This window comes from Ailuropoda melanoleuca, chromosome 9 (assembly GCF_002007445.2).
Source record: "Ailuropoda melanoleuca isolate Jingjing chromosome 9, ASM200744v2, whole genome shotgun sequence".
NCBI lineage: Eukaryota > Metazoa > Chordata > Mammalia > Carnivora > Ursidae > Ailuropoda > Ailuropoda melanoleuca.
This window is the reverse complement of record NC_048226.1, coordinates 23147670-23161448: the sequence shown is the minus strand read 5'-3', so window position 1 is coordinate 23161448 and position 13779 is coordinate 23147670. Positions and strand designations below refer to the sequence as shown.

Here is a 13779-nt window from a genome sequence, read left to right as displayed (position 1 = left end):
TGAAATTGGAACTCAACTACAAGGAAAAATTTGGAAGAAACTCAAACACTTGGAGACTAAGAACCATCCTGTTCAGNAAGATTGAAATTATCCCCTGCATATTCTCAGACCACAACGCTCTGAAATTGGAACTCAACTACAAGGAAAAATTTGGAAGAAACTCAAACACTTGGAGACTAAGAACCATCCTGTTCAGGAATGACTCGATAAACCAGGAAATCAAAAAACAAATTAAACAATTTATGGAGACCAACGAGAATGAAAACACAACAGTCCAAAACCTATGGGATACTGCAAAGGCAGTCCTAAGGGGGAAATACATAGCCATCCAAGCCTCACTCAAAAGAATAGAAAAATCTAAAATGCAGTTTTTATATTCTCACCTCAAGAAGCTGGAACAGGAACAGAGGGACAGGCCTAATCCATGCACGAGGAGGCAGTTAACCAAGATTAGAGCAGAGATCAACGAATTAGAAACCAGGAGTATAGAGAACCAGAAATAGACCCTCGGCTCTTTGGGCAACTAATTTTTTTTAAAGATTTTATTTAATTATTTAACACAGATAAAGACAGCCAGCGAGAGAAGGAACACAGGCAGGGGGAGTGGGAGAGGAAGAAGCAGGCTCATAGTGGAGGAGCCTGATGTGGGGCTCGATACCAGAACGCCGGGATCACGCCCTGAGCCGAAGGCACACGCTTAACTGTTGTGCCACCCAGGCGCCCCTGGGCAACTAATCTTTGATAAAGCAGGAAAAAACATCCGGTGGAGAAAAAGACAGTCTCTTCAATAAATGGTGCTGCGAAAATTGGACAGCTACATTCAAAAGAATGAAACCTGATCACTCTCTCACACCATACACAAAAATAAATTCCAAATGGATGAAAGACCTCGATGGGAGACAGGAATCCATCAAAATTCTAGAGGAGAACATAGGCAGCAACCTCTATGACACCGGCCAAAGCAACCTATTTCATGACACATCTCCAAAGGCAAGAGAAACAAAAGATAAAATGAACTTTGTGGACTTCATCAAGATAAACAGCTTCTGCAGAGTCAAGGAAACAGTCAAAAAAACTAAGAGGCAGCCCACGGAATAGGAGAATATATTTGCAAAGGACACTACAGATAAAAGACTGGTATCCAAGATCTACAAAGAACTTCTCAAACTCAATACACGAGAAACAAATAATCAAGTCAAAAAATGGGCAGAAGATATGAACAGACACTTTTCCAATGAAGACATACAAATGGCTAAGAGACACATGAAAAAATGTTCAAAATCATTAGCCATCAGGGAAATTCAAATCAAAACCACACTGAGATACCACCTTACGCCAGTTAGAANCCAGTTAGAATGGCAAAGATAGACAAGGCAAGAAACAACAATTGTTGGAGAGGATGTGGAGAAAGGGGATCCCTCCTACATTGTTGTTGGGAATGCAAGTTGGTTCAGCCACTCTGAAAAACAGTGTGGAGGTCCCTTAAAAAGTTAAAAATTGAGCTACCCTATGACCCAGCCATTCCAATACTGGGTGTTTACCCCAAAGATACAGACATAATGAAGAGAAGGGCCATATGCACCCCAACATTCATAGCAGCATTGTCCATAATAGCAAAATCATGGAAGGAGCTGAGATGCCCTTCAACAGATGACTGGATTAAGAAAATGTGGTCCATATATGCAATGGAATATTACTCAGCTATCAAAAAGAACGATTTCTCAACATTTGCTGCAGCATGGACGGCACTGGACGAGATAATGTTAAGTGAAATAAGTCAAGCAGAGAAAGACAATTATCATATGATTTCTCTCGTCTATGGAACATAAGAACTAGGAAGATCGGTAGGAGAAGAAAGAGATAAAGAAGGGGGGTAATCAGAAGGGGGAATGAAGCATGAGAGACTATGGACTCTGAGAAACAAACTGAGGGCTTCAGAGGGGAGGTGGATGGGGGAATGGGGTAGAACAGTGATGGGTAGTAAGTAGGGCACGTATTGCATGGTGCACTGGGTGTTATACGCAACTAATGAATCATCGAACTTTACACCAGAAACCAGTGATGTACTGTATGGTGACTAACATAATATAATAAAAAAAATTTAAAAAAAAGAATTCATAATGGATATTCACTGAACCATCTGATGACAAGAATGATTGATCACAATTTTGATCAAAGTAGTACAGAAATAATTCTTTCTAAGATATTTTTCTCAAAATTTCTCCAGCACACTCATGAAAAGTCATGTATTGTAACTAGGTTGTCTCTCTAAACATATTAGAAACCCATTGATGATATATAAAAGTGGCCAATGAAATTCATGTAAGAGTCCAAGAATTTTAAATATAACCATCTCATATCTAAAAATGTTTAATCTATCCTGTAGTTAAAACCATCAATGAAAGTATATGAAATTCCTTGCTCAGACTATAGAAAAAAGAAAGAAATCAATGTGTAAACAACAGTTCTAATCATCTCTAGTGACTGGGATGACAAGCAAATTAAAATATACTATGAAGATTCCACATAGGGTACCTACTTTTCAATTTACATTCAATTGTTCCACTTAAATGATAAGGAAAATTTCATAATATCTTTAGATTTTGATAATCTAACCACAATAGAGACACTGATCAGGACTCAGAAGATTCCTGACAGTTCAAACATGTAAATAGATCAAATATAGTCACAAACATTTCTCATGGGACTCATTATTTATGTGGTGGTTCCGCAGGGTCTGTTTATGACTTATGTGTAGCTACTGGCAGCCAAAAGTTGTAATATTCTGCAATCGGTTATATAGACCTTTCTATAATCCATTTCCTCTAGCACATGCCAGCATGTTATTTTTCAAATACCACAGTACCCAGTTTTGTGTTTTGTTTGTTTTTCGGGTTTTTTTGGTAACACTTTGTGACCAAACTGAATTCCCTTCTACTTCTTTGTTTAGCATGATCCACGGGGTGGTCCTCACCTCACAGAAGTTATTTTTGTTACTCACTTTGTTCATATTCTAAAAAGATCTATTTGTGGAGTCATCATTTATCCAGGAACATTTATAAAAGGGACTATCAGAATGAGATACATGGCAGACACTGAGCATTCAGGATTCTGTTACCCTAGGAGATACTGATCCACACTAACCTGATCATGGAAAACAGAATCACTGATGACCTAGTGCTGATTTGAATAGCCAGGGTCTCATCATCATTGAAGTGGTACAATACCCTGGGAAGAATGTCAGGATCTTCAGGACAAAATGCTTGCTGATGTGAGAATTCCCACTGGCATTTGAAAATATTTTGGCAGAACTACCCAAAGAGCTCCTTCATGTAATATGTCAACGATAAACTCATATCAAACCCAATTCTGTTCATCTTGAACTACAGTAATAAATACATATAAAAATGAAAGTAGTGTACATTTTTAAACCATGCAAAGGATAGTAAAAATCACTGTGTACATTCATTTAAGTTCAACTGTATTAATTAATTTATATGGATAATTTTAAACATTTTAAGAAGAGAAGAGCAAAATTCTGGAAATAAAAAAAAGACAGAAAGCATGAATGACTCAGTAGATTATAATTCCTCACAGTATAAATAGAATGAGAAGAGAAAATCAACAGATACTAACAGAAGATTGAAAACCATGATGTGTTAGTCTCACAAGAATTTAAAATTAGTGATGATAAACATTTTTACCTTGTTAATACATGATCTGTGGAAACAAAATAAAATAAAGCTAACATCAGATGACAAAAAGAAATTGGAAAGAAAGAAAGAAAGAAAGAAAGAAAGAAAGAAAGAAAAGAAGAAGAGGAAGAGGAAGAGGAAGAGGAAGAAGAAGAAGAAGAAGAAGAAAGGAAGGAAGGAAGGAAGGAAGGAAGGAAGGAAGGAAGGAGAAAGAAAGAAAGAAAGAAAGAAAGAAAGAAAGAAAAGAAGAAGAGGAAGAGGAAGAAGAAGAAGAAGAAAGGAAGGAAGGAAGGAAGGAAGGAAGGAGAAAGAAAGAAAGAAAGAAAGAAAGAAAGAAAGAAAGAAAAAGAAAAAGAAAAAAGAAACTTTAAAAATGATACAAAAACTTCACAGAATAGGCTCATTATGAGGTTGACAAAACAGGAAGACATTAAATGAACCCAGTATGAATCAACAGTTTATCCAATCTTGGAAAAAAGAACTTAGTCTAAAAACATTGACAAAATTAAAATGTGATAAGAAATTAAGAATCTCAATATGACCTTATTAGAAAACATGATAACATAATGAAAGTCAAACAGATAACTAAATTAGTAGTATAAACCTAAAAATATGATTTCAATAACAAATACAAAAACTATTCATTTGACATTTCAGTAACAAAAGGACATTTGGAAAACAAATGAGAAAAGGTTCAATTCCATTAACATTTTACAAATAACTGACAATGGAAAATAATAGAAGGATATGTTTGTGTGTAAGTAGAAAGTGAAGTATGAGTGATATTCATCAACTCAAAATATATTAGTTATATAAAGCTTCCTGTACTTACAATGAGTAATCACATATGTGAAGACTAATGACTACCAGTAGGGGAATGTGAGTTTGACACACTTGTATGCCCTAAATATAAGAGATACACTTCAGTAAAATCCAGTACCTTCCATGGTAACTAAAAGAGTTATTGAGTATACTATTCCAAGTACAAATTTTAAGAAATGTGGACAGACAACCTGAACTGCACTTGAAAGACAGAACAAGACCACAAAAAAATGACACTGTGATCATCAAAAGTGGCATCTCAAGAATGATAGCAATTGAAGTAAGATGATGACTTGAACTGTACAAAAGATATTTAAAAGCACAGTTAATAAGAAAAACACAATGCAATATGTTCAATTGGGAAAAAAAATCCAAAAAGGATTGGAAAATTTTAAAGCCAAGATATTTAGAAAAAAAATTTCATAAAAGTAATTCATTTTGCTAAATGATTCACATCCATAATTGGGGAATATCAATAATATGATGTGAAATCAAACCTAAAACACAAATATATAAACAAAAGTATCATGGAAGGAAGGCAAAATTAACACAAAAAAGCCTGAAGAACTAAACTATGGATAATTTATAAGAAATAAGAGAATAAACTTCATATATGGAATCAGGAAAAAGAAAACCACAAAACAAAAAAATGTGTAGGATACACAAAGGAAGAGGACAAAAAAACACAAAACACAATGACACAAGTAGCATGTTAAAAATTAAAAACAAAGAATCAATAATACTATAATCCTACCTAAGGGGGTGAAGACAACACTCAGACTAAAAAAATAAAAATAATTTTTTAAGGGAAAAAAGGAAAAAAAGATGCAAATAAACGCACTCCTACCTGAGGCTATCACTCAGGGAGGGCATTCAATTAGCTAAACGACCAAAACCCCAAGGCCACTAGATTTATGTAGCCAAACAAAACCGGGAAACTACAGAGCAAGATACAAGCCATAGGCCATGGAAGAGTTAAGGACAAAACCTCGCCCAGCAAGGCACAGGACCCTTGTCCTCACCTAGTCCAAAACCTCTCTGCCCTGAAGCGGACAAGGCACAAGGGTACGGGAGCAGCTGGGGCAAGGGAGGAGCAGGGGCAGGGCCCAGGGCCGGGGTCTGGGAAGGGGTGACCAGTGGCGGGGAAAGCCTCAGTGACTCCAGGGCAGCCCGCACGCAGGTGGTGTGCTAAGACAACCTCCATCACCCACACCCTCCATAGCCACTCTAGGAGCAGCCAGACCGGTGTGCACAGGCAGCCCGGGTCCCTGCGCCCGGTCCCGTGGGTGGGGGTGGGTCTCCCTCCACGGGTGAGACTTTCCCGGGCCTCTAAGAGGGGTGACTTCCAAACCTGGCGCACACTCGCAGCTACCAGCAAAGCTATGGCACTGCGTGTGTCCCTCACTCTGAGTTCCCGGGTGGAGCCACGTGCTGGACCTCAGTTCCGATGAGGACGACGGTAGGGACTGTCACTCATTTTGTTCAGATTTCCAAGGAATGCATTTGTAGGGAGTCATCATCGATCCGAGCACGTTTGAGGGCACGCAACGTTAAAAGTGTCAGGCTCCAGCCTGGGACGGCCAGTAGGTTTAGACACGTCGGTCCTCACGAGAACCCAGGGCCAAGCCACTGGGCAGCGAGGGGAGCCATCCTTGTCCAAGGAGGCAGCGGATAGGTCCCGGTTGGTTGTGGCAGAGGAAAGCTGCTTACTACTTACGCTGGTGACTGCCATGTGACCACAGCCAACACAGCCCGCATCTCCTGGGGCGCTCTGCCTGGCACGCAGGGCTTGGCGGAGCAGGCAGAATGGTGCTCGCCGACAGTCACAGTCACAGGCATCAAGCCAAATCCACCTGGGAAGTGGGGAGGAGAGACAGGTGCACCTCTGCATCGCGGAGGGGCATGTGGGGATCGCTGGCAGTGCCACGTGGTGGGAATATGCAGCTCTGCCTCTCCCTATGATCTCGGGGCTCCTCCTGTGCCTGCAGACAGACACCCACATGTGGATCCATTGCAGCATGGGGGCGCAGGCTAAGGGGGGTGCAGCTGGAGGGAAGGGTGGGCAGAAGGGGAAGGGGTCGCTGGAGGGGGAAGTGGAAGGGTGTGGACCATCCTGGACAGAGTGATGGAATGGAAACGAGGCCCCAGTTCACGCACCCCATCACCACTCTCCTACCCGCGGTCAGCTTGACCCTAGGGACATCTTGCCCACCTTGCCCTCCCTCAGTCTTTGTCCTGGCCCGGAGCACCTCCGCCCAATAGCCGCAGCCCCCCTCGGAGAGTGCCGGCACACTCCAGACACATACCCGTCCCCAGAGTGAAGTGCACATTGTGCGGGCACAAAACAGCATCGGCAAGCTAGCCCAGTGGAACTGCCCTCGGCTCAAGGGCAACCGCCCCAGGGCAGTGAGGCCAGGGCCTTCCAGGGAGGACGCTTCGGGGCGAGGGCCAAGGGGGCACAAGTGGCCTCCCACAGCAGGCCACGACGCGCTCACGGCCACCCATGCTCCTGCCCTCCCTGGTACAGCCAGATCCTTCCCTTGATCCATACAGAAAGCCCAGCCAGGGTTCAAGAGACCCCAGTTGCCGAGGTGCCAATGACAAACCCATCTGGCAGGAGGTCACCTCCCACCAGTTTGGGTGGACTCCAAAGCAGGGCCCGTGCAGGCACTGACCTCATTCTCTCAGGCCACTGGCGTGTCAGCCTGCGTTCCAGTGTCACCCACGGAGGCCTGCGTCATGGCCCAATCCTGCCCATGGACGACACAAACCACAGGAGCCTGAGCCTTTGACCGGGAGCACTGACCTGCCTATGAACAGGACCCAGCCTTCCCTGGGGCTATGGCGCCCACCTTGGCCACAAACACACACACACAAGAACCATTTGTGGGTGTGGCCACAGGGCAGAAAGTCCTGGTGACGAGGTCCCTGATCCCGCAGGCTCGCCTACCCCTAGTATAAGAGCCATTCTCGTGACACATTTCCCCACCCCCCACCCCCGGATTTCACCAGGTGTAGCCCGCTGCCCTCCACCGAAAACCCAAAGTTCTGGGGATGCTTACATGGGCAGGCTTCCCACCCTGAAGCAGCCTCTCTGTGAACCCATTCACTGCCATGCCAGGGGAGAACGGGGCTAGAGAGGAAAGCAGGGCAGTGAAAAGGCATTGGCTTCCAGATTCCACCTGCCAGGTTTCAGGACCCCGGCGGAGCATCACCAAGACTCCCAGGCACTGCCGCCTCTACCAGCGATGAAACGTGTCACACCTGCAGTGGACGGGTGCCTTGCCGTCACTGGCTCACCGTCACCTAGGCACTCCTCCCTCCCGCCAGCTTGCCGCCAGGGGAGACGTGGCCCAGTGGGGTATCACCCTGCCTCCAAACCCAAGTCCCACTGCCCACTTGTTCCTGGGACGACACTTCTAGCTGCCTCTCTCTCTGACGAAGCTTTGCCCACAACCCGCTCTGCCGAGGGCAATCGCCTTTGGCCTCACCCTGAGTGCCCATATGCAAACCAACTACTGTGGCCTCGGCCCATGGGTGGATGCTCTTGCCCAGGACATGCAGTTAGCGCAGCTGACCTCCCCAGCTCCGAAGCACTCAGAGCCAGGAGTACCACCACAGCATGACACGTGTCCTCTGCCACAGAGCAGCTGGGGAGGAAGGCTGCCCTGACCTGGGGCCCAGGGCCTGGGGCCCTTCTCCTGTCCCATGTCCATAATCTCTCTGCCCTGGAGTGGACAAGGCACAAGGACATGGGAGGACCTGGGGCATGGGAGGAGCTGGGGCAAGGGACATTGGCCCGGAGGCAGGCCTGGGGCCGCAGTAGGGGTGAGCCGTGGCAGGGAGAGCCTCAGTGACTCCAGGGCAGCCCGCATGCAGGTGGCGTGCTAAGCCAACCTCCGACACCCGCACCCTCCCGGGGTGCTCTGGGAGCAGTCAGGCCATTGCACTCAAGCAGCCCGGGTCGCTGCACCCAGTCCCCTATGGGTGGGGGCAGGTCTCCCTACACCTCTGAGACCCCCGGGCCTCTGAGAGGGGTGACTTCCAAATCTGAAGCACACTCGCAGCTACCAGCAAAACTATGGCACCGTGTGTGTCCCTCACTCTGGGTTCCCGGGTGGAGCCACGTGCTGGACCTCAGTTCCAATGAGGACGACGGTAGGGACTGTCACTCATTTTGTTCAGATTTCCAAGGAATGCATTTGTAGGCAGTCATCATTGATCCAAGCACATTGAGGGCACGCAACGTTAAAAGTGCCGGGCTCCAGCCTGGGACGGCCAGTGAGTTCACACACGTTGGCCCTCGCGAGAACCCAGGGCCAAGCCACCGGGTGGCAAAGGGAGTCATCCTTATTATCAAAGGAGGCAGCCGGATGGACCCGGGTCGGTTGTGGCAGAGGAGAGCTGCTTACCGCTTACACCGGCGACTGCCACGTGACCGCAGCCAACACAGCCCGCGTCTCCTGGCACGTCCTCGCCTGGCAGGCCGGGCTTGGAGGATCAGGCAGAATGCGGGCTCACCGAGGGTCATGAACACTGGCGTCCAGCCAACTCCACCTGGGAAGTGGGGAGAAGAGACAGGTTCGCCTCAGCATGGCAGATGGGCCTGTGGGCATCGCCAGGAGTGTCACATGGCAGGGATATGCTGCTCTGCCTCTCCCTACGATTCTGGGGCTCCTCCTGTGCCTGCAGACAGATGTCCACACGTGCATGCATTGCAGCATAGGGAAGCGGGATAGGGGGTGGGGGGCTGGGCGGAAGGGGAGGGGATCGCCTGAGTGGGAGGGGAGGTGGAAGTGTGTGGGCATGGCAGACCAGCTGGACACAGAGTGATGGAATGGAAATGAGGCTCCAGTCCACACAACCCATCACTGGTCCCCTACCCGGGGTCCACTCGGCCCTAGGGGCATCTTGCCCACCTTGCCCTCTCTCAGTCTTTATCCCAGCCCGGTCCATCCCCAGAGCGAGATGCACGCTGTGCAGACAAAAAACAGCATCGGCAAGCTAGACCAAGGGAACTGGTCTAGGTTCAAGGGCAACCGCCCCAGGAGGAGTGAGGCCGGGGCTTTCCGCGGAGGACCCTTCAGGGCCAAGGGCCAAGGGGGCACAAGTGGCCTCCCGCAGCCGGCCACGACGCGCTCACGGCCACCCACACTCCTGCCCTCCCTGCCGCGGCCAGATCCCATCCCTCGCTCTATACAGAAACCACAGCTAGGGCTCGAGAGACCGTAATTGCTGAGGTGCCAACAACAAACCCATCTGGCAGGAGGTCACCTCCCACCATTTCAGGCGGGCTCCAGAGCAGGGCCCATGCAGACGCTGACCTCTTGCTCTCACGCCGCTAGCGTGTCAGCCCTCATCCCAGTGTCACCCATGGAGGCCTGCGTCGTGGCCCGATCCTGCCCAGGGGTGACACGACCCACAGAAGCGCTATCCTTTGACCACTGATCTGCCTACAAACACGACCCAGCTCTCCCTGGGGCTGGGGTGCCCACCTCAGCCCCAAGCACACGCACACAGGAACCGACGCGGTTCCTGATCCCGTAGCCTCACCTGCCCCTGGTCTAAGAGCCATACTCATGGCACGGTTCCCCATCCCCCCATCCCCAAATGACCAGGTGGTACCCGCTGCCCTCTGCTGCAAACCCAACATTCTGGGGATGCTCACATGGGCCAGCTTCCCACCATGAAGCATCCTCTCCAGGAACCCATTCACTGCCATGCCAGCGAGGGGCGGGTATGGAGAGGAGGGCAGGGCGGTAGAAAGGGTATTGGCATCTAGATTCGACCTGCCAGCTTACAGGACCCTGGCCGGGCACCACCAAGATGCCCAGGTGCTGCGAATTCTACCCACGATGAAACACGTCATACCCACAGTGGATGGGCGCCATGCTGCCCCTGGCTGTCACCCAGGCAGCCCTCCTTCCCGCCAGCTTGCAGCCATGGGAGACCTGGCCCAGTGGGGGATCACCCAGCCTCCAAACCCCGCGTCCCACTGCTGAGTTGTTCCTGGGACAACACTTCTAGTTGCCTCCCTCTCTGCCAAGGGGTTCCCCCCCACACTCCCTCCACAGGCCACGGCCCTTGGCCTCACCACAGTGTGCCCATAAGCCAGCTGGGAAGGAAGCCTGCCCTGACGGGGGCCCGGGGCCCTTCTCCTGTTCCATGTCCAAAACCTCTATGCCCTGGAGCTGACAAGGCACAAGCATAGAGGAGGAGCAGGGGCAGGGCCCAGGGCCGGGGTAGGACAAGGGGTGAGCGGTGGCAGGGAAAGCTTCAGTGACTCCAGGGCAGCCTGCACACGGGAGATGTGCTAAGATGACCTCCATCACCCACACCCTCCACGGCCGCTCTAGGAGCAGCCAGACCGTTGCGCCCAGGCGGCCCGGGTCCCAGCGCCCAGTCCCCTATGGGCGGGGGGGACTCCCTCCACACCTCAGACTTTCCCAGGCCTCTGAGAGGAGTGACTTCCAAACCTGGCACACACTCGCAGCTACCAGCAAAGCTATGGCACCGCGTGTGTCCCTCACTCTGAGTTCCCAGGTGGAGCCACGTGCTGGACCTCAGTTCCGATGAGGACGACGGTAGGGACTGTCACTCATTTTGTTCAGATTTCCAAGGAATGCATTTGTAGGGAGTCATCATCGATCCAGCACATTTGAGGGCACGCAATGTCAAAAGTGCCGGGCTCCAGCCTGGGACGGCCAGTGAGTTCACACAAGTCAGCCCTCGCGAGAACCCAGGGCCAAGGCACCGGGCGGCGAGGGGAGCCATCCTTGTCCAAGGGGGAAGCCGGGTGGACCGGCTGGCAGAGGAGAGCTGCTTACTGCTTACGCTGGCGACTGCCACGTGACTGCAGCCATCAGAGCCCGCGTCTCCCGGGGGGCTCTCTCCTGGCACGCAGGGCTTGGTGGATCAGGCAGAATGGGGCTTGCAGACATTCAAGGACACCAGCGTCATGCCAACTCCACCTAGGAAGTGGGGAGGAGAGACAGGTGCACCTCAGTATGGCAGACAGTTGTGTGGGCATTGCTGTCAGTGCCACGAAGAGGAGATATGCTGCTCTGCCTCTCCCTATGATCCCGGGGCTCCTCCCGTGCCTGTGGACAGACACCCACACATGGATCCTTTGCAGCATGGGGGCACAGGCAAGGGGGTGGGCAGCTGGAGGGAATGGTGGGCAGAGGGGTGGGGTCACCAGAGAGGGAGAGGGAGGTGGAAGGGTGTGGGCAGGGAGGACCAGTCTGGACACAGAGTGATGGAATGGAAACGAGGCCCCAGTCCACGCACCTCATCACCACTCTCCTACCCGCGGTCGGCTTGACCCTAGGGGCATCTTGCCCACCTTGCCCTCCCTCAGTCTTTGTCCTGGCCTGGAACACCTCTGTCCAACAGCCACAGATCCCCTCAGGCACATACCCGTCCCCAGAGTGAGGTGCACGCTGTGTGGGCACAAAACAGCATTGGCAAGCTAGCCCCAGGGAACTGCCCTTGGTTCAAGGGCAGCCACCCCAGGGGCAGTGAGGCCAGGGACTTCTAGGGAGGACCCTCTGGGCCCGGGGGCCAAGGGGACACAAGTGGCCTCCCACAGCTGGCCACGACGCGCTCATGGCCACCCACACTCCTGCTCTCCCTGCCGCGGCCAGATCCCAACCCTTGCTCCATACAGAAAGCCCAGCCAGGGCTCAAGAGACCCCAGTTGCCGAGGTGCCAACGACAAACCCATCTGGCAGGAGGTCACCTCCCACCAGTTTGGGTAGACTCCAGAGCAGGGCCCGTGCAGGCACTGACCTCATTCTCTCAGGCCACTGGCATGTCAGCCTGCGTTCCAGTGTCACCCACGGAGGCCTGCGTCATGGCCCAATCCTGCCCATGAACGACACAAACCACAGGAGCCTGAGACTTTGACTGGGAGCACTGACCTGCCTATGAACACGACCCAGCCCTCCCTGGTGCTGGGGTGCCCACCTTGGCCACAAACACACACACACAAGAACCATTTGTGGGTGTGGCCACAGGGCAGAAAGTCCTGGCGATGTGAGCCCTGATCCCGCAGCATCACCTGCCCCTAGTCCAAGACCCATTCTCAGGGCACGTTTCCCCACCACCCACCGCCGGATTTTGCCTGGTGGTGCCCGCTGCCCTCCAGCTGCAAACCCAAAGTTCTGGGGATGCTTATGTGGGCAGGCTTCCCACCCTGAAGCACCCTCTCCGGGAACCCATTCACTGACATGCCAGGGGAGGACAGGTGTGGAGAGGAAGGCAGGGCAGTGAAAAGGCACTGGCTTCCAGATTCCACCTGCCAGGTTTCAGGACCTCAGCAGGGCACCACCAAGACTCCCAGGCACTGACGCCTCCACACATAATGAAAAGGGTCACACCCACAGTGGACAGGTGCCTGGCTGTCCCTGGCTCACGGTCACCAAGGCACCCCACCCTCCCACCAGCTTGCAGCCAGGGTAGACCTGGCCCGGTGGGGGAACACCCCGTGTCCAAACACCGCGTCTCATTGTTAAGTCGTTCCTGGGACGATGCTTCTAGCTGCCTCTCTCTCTGCTGAGGGCCCCACCCCCCCACAAACCCCCCCACAAACCCCACCACCACGGGCCAAAGCCCTTTGGCCTCAACTCTGCGTGCATATAAGCAACCAACCACTGTGGCCAGGGCCCACGGGTAGACATTCTTCCCCAGGACATGCAGTTGGCGCAGATGACCTCCCCAGCTCCGAAGCACCCAGTGCCTACCCTACAAACATAGCACGACACCATCCTATGCCACGGGGCAGCTGGGGAGGAAACCTGCCCTACCCGGGGCCAGGGGCCATTCTCCTGTCCCATGTCCTGGAGCTGACAAGGTACAAGCATAGAGGAGGAGCAGGGGGCCAGGCCCAGGGCTGGGGTAGGACAAGGGGTGAGCGATGGCGGGGGGAGCCTCAGTGACTCCAGGGCAGCCTGCACGCAGGTGGCATGCTAAGACGACCTCCATCACCCACACCCTCCACAGCCGCTCTAGGAGCAGCCAGACCATTGAGCAGAGGCGGCCCAGGTCCCCATGCCCAGTCCCCTGTGGGTGGGGGGCAGGACTCCCTCCACAGCTGTGAATTTCCTGTGCCTCTGAGGGGGTGACTTCCAAACCTGGTACACACTCGCAGCTACCAGCAAAGCTATGGCACCGCGTGTGTCCCTCACTCTGTGGAGCCACGTGCTGGACCTCAGTTCCGATGAGGACGACGGTAGGGACTGTCACTCATTTTGTTCAGATT

General features: G+C 51.4%; 1 protein-coding gene, 3 non-coding genes and 1 pseudogene across 28 annotated transcripts in view; all 5 read right to left on the bottom strand.

Annotated features, from left to right (window-relative positions):
• The window catches only part of LOC105234653, an 84957-nt gene that overhangs the window by 56081 nt on the left and 15097 nt on the right, over window positions 1-13779 (bottom strand). For 17 of the 25 annotated variants that reach the window (XR_004627741.1, XR_004627738.1, XR_004627732.1 and 14 more), the window contains 4 exons: window positions 11345-11488; window positions 8930-9074; window positions 7193-7267; window positions 6235-6499 (listed from right to left, as the gene is read on the bottom strand). The gene's annotated coding sequence lies outside the window, so the exon portion shown is untranslated. Of the gene's footprint in view, window positions 1-6234; window positions 6500-7192; window positions 7268-8929; window positions 9075-11344; window positions 11489-12308; window positions 12384-13261 lie in introns of all 25 variants that reach the window. The other 8 variants (XR_004627753.1, XR_002141494.2, XR_004627734.1 and 5 more) reach the window with 8 other exon arrangements.
• Window positions 5951-6043, bottom strand: LOC117803886. Its single transcript, XR_004628011.1, has one exon. It is a non-coding gene; the product is annotated as a small nucleolar RNA SNORD116 (small nucleolar RNA).
• On the bottom strand, window positions 8650-8742 carry LOC117803887. Its single transcript, XR_004628012.1, has one exon. It is a non-coding gene; the product is annotated as a small nucleolar RNA SNORD116 (small nucleolar RNA).
• On the bottom strand, window positions 11076-11168 carry LOC117803885. The gene has a single exon (XR_004628010.1). It is a non-coding gene; the product is annotated as a small nucleolar RNA SNORD116 (small nucleolar RNA).
• Window positions 13724-13779, bottom strand: part of LOC117803889 — a 186-nt pseudogene continuing 130 nt past the window's right edge.